General features: G+C 42.4%; 1 protein-coding gene across 9 annotated transcripts in view; it reads left to right on the top strand.

Moving 5' to 3' along the window:
• The first annotated feature begins 1,977 nt into the window (after positions 1 to 1,977).
• The window catches only part of GBF1 (golgi brefeldin A resistant guanine nucleotide exchange factor 1), a 98,628-nt gene continuing 92,856 nt past the window's right edge, over positions 1,978 to 7,749 (top strand). For 4 of the 9 annotated variants that reach the window (XM_072424457.1, XM_072424456.1, XM_072424454.1 and 1 more), the window contains exon 1: positions 1,979 to 2,286. The gene's annotated coding sequence lies outside the window, so the exon portion shown is untranslated. Of the gene's footprint in view, positions 2,287 to 7,749 lie in introns of all 9 variants that reach the window. The other 5 variants (XM_072424460.1, XM_072424459.1, XM_072424453.1 and 2 more) reach the window with 4 other exon arrangements.

Here is a 7,749-nt window from a genome sequence, read left to right as displayed (position 1 = left end):
TGGAGGGCCTGCCCAAATGTCTTTTGCTAAACTACTAAACCCCTCTCATTCTCCTGATTTCATACCAAAATATAGAAAATAGAAAAAGTGTTTTGATAAGGTTTACATACACTTTATTTCTCTCCATGCAGTCACATGACCATAAACCTCTCAGTTCACCACCCTTCTGTAGCTGGGAGTGGACTATCTTTTGGCTGACAACAACTCTACATTGATGGATGTCGGTGTGATGATGTCACCATTGAAGAGATTAGGAGATGAGCATCAAAGGGCCGTCAACCCTGCTGCATATTAAGAATATAAGATTTGCAGCATCATTGGCAGGTAACCATAGACAATGTTTGGAGAGAATTAAAAGATTAAAATGATTTGATAATATGAATATGTAGTGCATTTGAATTTCAAATTAGAGTAGATTTAAACTCAAAAAACAAGAATTCACCAGGAGGTAGAGCTAAATGACAAAAGAGAGACACAATGAGCCTGATTTCATCAAGTTTTCAAGGCTGGAGAAGATATACTTTTATCAGTTAACCTGGGTGATCCAGCAAACCTGGAATAGATTTGGTATTTGTTAGCAAATGTTTTCAATCCTGGACCAGATCTTTCCGGGTTAGCTGGATCATGCAGGCCCAATGTCTCTAAAAAAATTGAGCCCTGGCTCGTGATGGCTTTTTTTTTTTAGCTCTACAGTGTATGGTACATGCACCATGTATTGTAGAGCTTGTAGAGCAGTCACTGGAGACAATGTGAATCCTGTGGATCTGTAGCAGTGGTCACCAACCTTTTCAGTCCCACAAACCACTAAAATCCCCGGCTCCCGACTGCACATGCGCAGGGAGCCGGGTGTCACTTAAAGGGGGGGACCTCCCCAAGAGTGACATCATTATGACATAACTCCGCCCACTCTCCTATTGCAGATCTGAGCCTGCAATGGGAGAGTGAGAGGGATGTGTCCAGGGACACAGCCCGACCACTTCCCGGGGCCTGGGAACTGTACTGGGAAAGTGGTCCATGGTTCTGTGCAGTATGGACCCTCCACAGTGTCTGGCACGTGCACCATGTAATGTAGAGCTTGGCAGCCATTTTCAGCTTTAAAGTAGACCTATTACCACAGTTTTTACATAACGGTTGGCTAACTCTCTTAAATAATAAAAAAGTGTTTTTTTTTAAATCTTTCGGGGACCCCTTCCATCTTTGCTGCCACAATAGTAAAAACTGAAGGGGAAACCCCCAGATTCCTGGTATACTTTTGTCACATTTGCCAGGAGGCTACGGGCTGCTCCTTCTGGGCATGTCTGAGAGAGGGCATGCATCATATTGGGCTTTCCTGGAATGAAAAAAAAGTGCTAATCTCACAGCATGCCCGTGTGTCACCTGATCTTGTGCCTGGGCAGTGAAAGATCAGGTGATTTAACAGGAAGCTGTAAGAAGATGGCAGTGCCCCCTGTCCAGTCTGTGCAGGAAAGAAGAAGACCAGACGGGTTTGGGGAGGAAATAATGGCTTAACACTGTTGCTGTAAATGTGTTTTTTTCTTTTTGATAAAAGTTCTGCTTTATTATCCATGTTGTTTCTGCCTGGCAAACATTGCATTGGAGGTGCAGGCATATTTACATTATTTATATGGATACAATTGAACTGCAGACACACAAGCATTGTGAATGCATGATAGGAGACAAAACTAGAACTAAACATGTATAAATTTAGTGTCTGAGTCTTGCCATGGCACAGGGAATAACATTATATCTCCCAGGTAACACAAGGCACTTCCAGACTGCCACTTACGTCACACCCGCTACAAACTTTGACCCTACTATGTCAATCATACTTTTCCAAACACTGATTGGCTCTGCACACTAATAACTCCGCCCATACACGTCTACAACATCCACCCCTCTAAATCCAGCTAACCTCTGTCTTTTTGTCCCGCCTCTCATTGGTTTCCTGCAACTTATTGGATAAGAGGCTTGTTTATCATTCGGAAACTGTCTGTGATTGGTGTAGGTCTGTGGTTTCCAGGTGTCGTGGTAGGCTGCGTTACCACGTCAGTGAAGTTTACAGGGAAGACTCCAGCCGGCTTCTAGCCGGGGCCTGTGTTGAGGTGGTCGCGCCTCTGTTCTGCACTGATTGCTTTAGAGGTGGACAGCAGCCAATGCCCAGTCAGTAAACCGGGGACTCAGTACCGACATAATCTCTTGTTCCGGCTAAAGGAGCTGAATGTGAAGCCAACGTCACCGCCGCTGCCTAGGCCGCCATCTTGGATTGAGGGTCAGTCCCACTGACAGGTAGTAGAGTATTGGAGCTGGGCTCTCATTAATGGCAGGGTGGGGGTGCTCCGGGGACGAAGGGGACCTTTGTGTTTAGTGAAAGGTACATTATAATCCATGGCACATAGGGGGTAACACTTGGGGGGCAGCTGTGGCCCATGTCCAGCCCTAAGAGATCGGGAATGCATCCCAGAAATGGCTCTGATTGACCTCTGCAGCACTGGCCTGCTCATTTCTGTCATTAAATTTGCTTTACGTTTTACTTTGGGTGCAAATATCAATCAGAATGACTGAAATATCATATTCACTTTACCATGTGATTGTCAGTATTCCTAATTCTATGGCTTTCATTATAACACTCTGTGATCCTTCCATCAAGGTCCTTAGTTAGGCACTTCCTGTTATAGGGTGACAACACTCTGTCTGTTGTGCTTCAGTGTTGTCACACAGGGGCTTTCAATGGCGAGTAGAAGTGTTATGGTAAATACGCCTTTTACAGATTAGGGAATGCCACGCAGACATTACTGAAGTTTAAAAACTCTGCCGGGGATGTGCTGGGTATCCTGGAATCCCCTGGGGCTGCTGGGACTGAATGAATGGCTATCTTGATTGTCTGGGCCAGGATGACCTAACTTCAGGAAGATCGGGTGAGGATGAGCCAATTATAGGAAGAAGATCGGGTGAGGATGAGCCAATTATAGGAAGAAGATCGGGTGAGGATGAGCCAATTATAAATTATAGGAAGAAGATCGGGTGAGGATGAGCCAATTATAGGAAGAAGATCGGGTGAGGATGAGCCAATTATAGGAAGAAGATCGGGTGAGGATGGCGGTGCCCACGCTGGAGGGAGGACAGGTAAGTGCAATGCAAAATTCCAATCAGGCAGGCACTTGTTTCTGCTGCAATAGAGCATCTGCCTGGTGCAGTTTTTTTAGTTTGTAGATATAGTTCTGCATTAAAACAGCAAAATAAACTTAAAGCTTACCTAAACTCAAAAATTTCACTTTACATAAAAGGGTAGACAACCCTTTTATTTAAGGTAAAAATTCTGTTGTTTGTTTTTTTTTTTTTTTTTTTAAATGCAACACCCTTTTTAAAAAACAAAAAGGTGCAGCACCGCTCCCAAATTCTCAATCACCAATGAATGGAAGCACAGAGCCTCCCGGAATACATACGTCACGCATCGCGGGAGGCTCTTGGGTGCTCCTTCTGCACATGCCCGAGCTTCTCCATCATGTGCAGAAGGAGCATTTTCACGTAAAGAAAAAAAAATTGCCAATCTCACGCATGCGCAGTGAGATCCCCAAGTTGTTTTCCATTTATGTCTCCTGATCTCGTGCCTGTATCGGGTGACGTATGATGAAGAACCTGGAAGAAGAGACGTAGATGCTGGCACCCACAGCGCTGATTCAGGGATGACACGGGACCCGATGCAAGACACCCCCGGATGGATCAGACTGCCCTGCGGTAATGAAGGTAAGTGTAATTTTTTTCTTTTGTCAATTTTTAGTTTATTTTTTGTTTAAACTAAAAAAAACAAATAGTTTTCAGGAGGTAGAAAAGCAAAGTCTTACAGAAGAGACATAACAATGTTCTCTCCAAACCCTTTTAGCTGGGTTCACCACCCGGCACCTTTCATTAACCACCCAGCTGGTTACTGAAAAGATGGAGAGTTGGGGCATATTACAAAGACAATGGAAAAATGGGACATGTTAAGGGTGAGCATTAGGAAGTTGGAACAATGTATAGGGGGGTGGTAGTAAGCGGACCGAATTATAGGGGTTGCTGGATTCCTATCAACTGGGAGCAGTAAACTTGTCATGTGTTTCTTCCCACCCGGCTTAAAACATCACAGTTATATCTCATTTGTCCAAAAAAAATAAATCCCTGGCTACTGGTGGCTTCTTGTTTTAGTTTTATGTTGTCTGGCACATGCACCGTGTATTGTAGAGCTCGGTGCCACACACATGGCCAGGCACCAGAGACCATGCAGGGTTCTCCCCAGGCCCATTTAGCTGGGCGCACCACCCGGCATTTTTCAGCACCCACCCGGCTGTATTTGGGTGGTTACTAAAGAGTTTGGTCACAATACAGGGGCTGCCACCCACCTACAATTTCTTCCCACCCGGCTTAAAAAAATTTCTGGGTTCAGCACTGCCATGTAACTCTCTCATTCATCCAATGGCCGAAAAACATTGCCGTCTTAGACGGCCACTGTGGAGCCGGAAAAAAAGGCCTAGCCTAATTTTACACATGTGTAGTATAGAGCTTGGAAGCGCAGGAGTTACATCATTAGCAGCTACACAGGATCTCTGTGATCCCAGAAATCCACCCTGGTGTTAGCAAAAATGGTGGGAGTCCTAATATGTGTTGATGACCGGATCCTGGGCCTGTCATCGCTGTATGGCGCCTGTGCTATAACTAGCAAGTATGTTTATGGCAGAAGCTCCCCACCCACCAAGGACTAGAGTTCCTCTTTAACTGATGTGCTGTGATGTAGTTATCTTGGAAGGGAATTAGGGATCCTGACTTATAGGTGATATGTAGAGCTCTACCCTAGAGGTAGATGATATAATATGAAGACAATGAAGGTTTTTATGGCAATATGATTATTTTAGTTCTTATAGCGGATGCTTTACCTTTTCGAAGGGTTTGTATTTTTGCCCATGCAGCTTTAAGATGGATACAGCTGTAAAATCTGGAAGGAGACCCGAGACCCCATAAATACCCAGCTCCCATTAGTGTAGGTTCCCTCATCTTCTTTCTCTTTTACTTCCTCATTTCGATCTTCATCCATGTTAATTGGTCAATTTAAATAAAGGTCTGCTGCCTGCTTGTTGCAGTTTTCTGTATAATGTACAAATCTGGCATATACCACTGTGGCCATTCAAGATTGCTGAACCTCCTGAACCCCAGAAAAGAGTGGAGGGAGATGTTGATGGTGGTGAGGCAGCTTGCAGTCATCACATCAGTCGAGGTAAAAGTAGTAAAAATTCACCCTTTCCTAGAATACAATAGTTCTTTCCTGTTATGGAGGTGTTATAAAGTAAACCTGTACTAAAAACCAAACATTTATTGAGACGTGTGTCAAGGAAAACACGTGAACGTACCATTAACAGATACAATGGAAAACTAGCAGTTTATTTTTTTTTTCTAGCTCTGCACACACCCCACTTTGCAATACTTTGTCATTATTCATACCTGTTTACCCTTATGCATATGTTAGCTTGTGTTTAGACAGCCCAGTCATTTACAGGTGGCCATTGCAGCAGAAATGACTAAATAAATCCCCTTTTTTTCTGATTGAGTGACTTAAAGTGCATAGTGGTGTATTCGTCTTTTTTGGGTTCCGTTCAAAATGAATGGTACTGCAACATGCATAAGGTGCTTCAGTGCATTTTACTGGAAAACAGTGGTGAGAATCTCTTCTGTCCTAGCAGTCTATTGCCAGTCCCGTTTTCTGTAAAGTTTAGGGTGAAAGCATTCTTTGGATTATGCAAATACATAGTTGGATTGTATTTCCACAGCAGGAGGTATTATTTGGGCATGTTGAAGTATCTATTACCTAACTTTTCGTCCACTCTAAGGCTGTGTACACACGTCGGATGGTTCGTTGGACAAGATCTTTCATAATTATTGCACGTGTTTATCCAGCCTAACTCTTTAGTTTTTGGTTCCTGCTTTAGTCCTCTGCCAGCGGATTGTGTACCTAACTTTCCCCATAACATGCCCGCCCTGCACCTTCGTATTAGTCCAAAAAACTGATATGTATGTTAGTTACCATTAGTCTCCTCCCCTGGTGGTATTTTTCACCATTTTCCACTGTATAGTACAAAATGACTTGTTTGACAAAGAAAATATATTCACAGATTTGAAACAAAGAGGGTACAGCAGTATTCCAGTGGTATCAACTAAGTTTTAACTTCTCTCTTTAACAGGAAAAAGTTCTCTGAACCCATGTGTTGATCTTTCAGGATGATATTTAATGTTTATTTCTCCTTCCCAATGAGTGACACGCTAACACAAAATCCGGTGTCTCCGTTGTATATTTTTCACTTGGGAAAATTCAGTGTTGAGCTCATGAGTTGTATAATGAGAGCTCTCTGCATCTATGATGCTACTTTCAGCACCTTTGGACTAATTAGCCCTGATGACAAGCACACAGCCCGGAAATAGTTATTTCCTTTAATTACCTGCATTGAAAGACATCTCTCATTACAAATGCTTGGACCACATCCTTCAGGCAGAATTCACCAGAAAAGACAATAAAGACCCCTAACAGGTTCCTTCAAAATCTTGCTACAAGTCACTGAAAGTTGATGGAGTAGCTGCTGATTTGCTGCTGTTGAACTTCCACAATTACAGTCCATAGGAACTGTTGTCCATATGGAGGCAGAATTGTAATAATTTTTAAATAATAAAAAATAAACATAACAAACTTTCATATCTTTTAAAATCATTCTTCTCATACAATTTCCAATAGCCACATCCCTCTCACCTCTCCCCTCCCCGAAGAGAAATACAAGGTGCAAATAGAAGTGATAAAAACAAACACATTTAAGGGAGGAGCAATAAGTCCTCCGTAATTTTTTGTGTATAAATAAAGTGTACATTTTATCTAATACCAGTGCAAAAATAAATATACTTTATAATTTAGGGCAGATTATTTACAATCCAATGTCCGCCAATCAAACCAATGTGAAAAAAAAAGAGGAAGGGCGAATGAGAAAAGGTGAAGGGAGGGAAGGAGAGAGGAAGGGGAGGCGGGGGAGAAAGAAAAAGACATAAAGGAAAACAGGAACACCTACACTACTTTAACACGTCTATCACTCACAACTCACACTCTCACTTTAACCGAACTAAATGGCACAATGTTACTATTTCCTACTATAAATTCCCACATTGATTATAAAGTAAATACTTTTTTCACCTGTGTTATCCTAGTCTTTGTTTGGTCCAGGGGGACCAAATACCAATAAACTTAGGGGACATATCTCGAAAGTCACAATAATTCTCCTCTAACTTATAAATATTATCCACAGCTTGTAACCATCCCTTCAAGGGTGGCTCCCTCGGAAAGAAAAAAGGAACCAGTGAGCATCTATATTTATTCTTGGGCAGTTCGGTACAGTGAAAAAGTACCTTCCACAGATTACACAGTTCCACAGAACTCTACCAGAAGTTCATTTATTGATTCAGTCATATGAAGCACCTTTTTCCAGTATCTTTCAAACACTGGACATTGCTACCATATATGTGACATTGTACCCTTTTCTGGTGCTCTGACAGTATCATCCAAATCAGATTCCCATTTCTCCAAGTAGGCTGGAAACCCAGGATTTTTAAACTTCATTAACCTCACTAGCAGTCTAATTCTGCGCAAATTTCCATGCAAAAAGTGGTACAATTTTCTGCATGGAAATGTATTTTTCATTGTTGGCTATAATTCTTAGGCATAACTCACCGATATGTAATGAACTT

Source organism: Pyxicephalus adspersus, chromosome 10 (assembly GCF_032062135.1).
Source record: "Pyxicephalus adspersus chromosome 10, UCB_Pads_2.0, whole genome shotgun sequence".
In the NCBI taxonomy this organism is placed as follows: Eukaryota; Metazoa; Chordata; class Amphibia; order Anura; family Pyxicephalidae; genus Pyxicephalus; species Pyxicephalus adspersus.
This window is presented reverse-complemented; position numbering and strand designations above follow the sequence as displayed.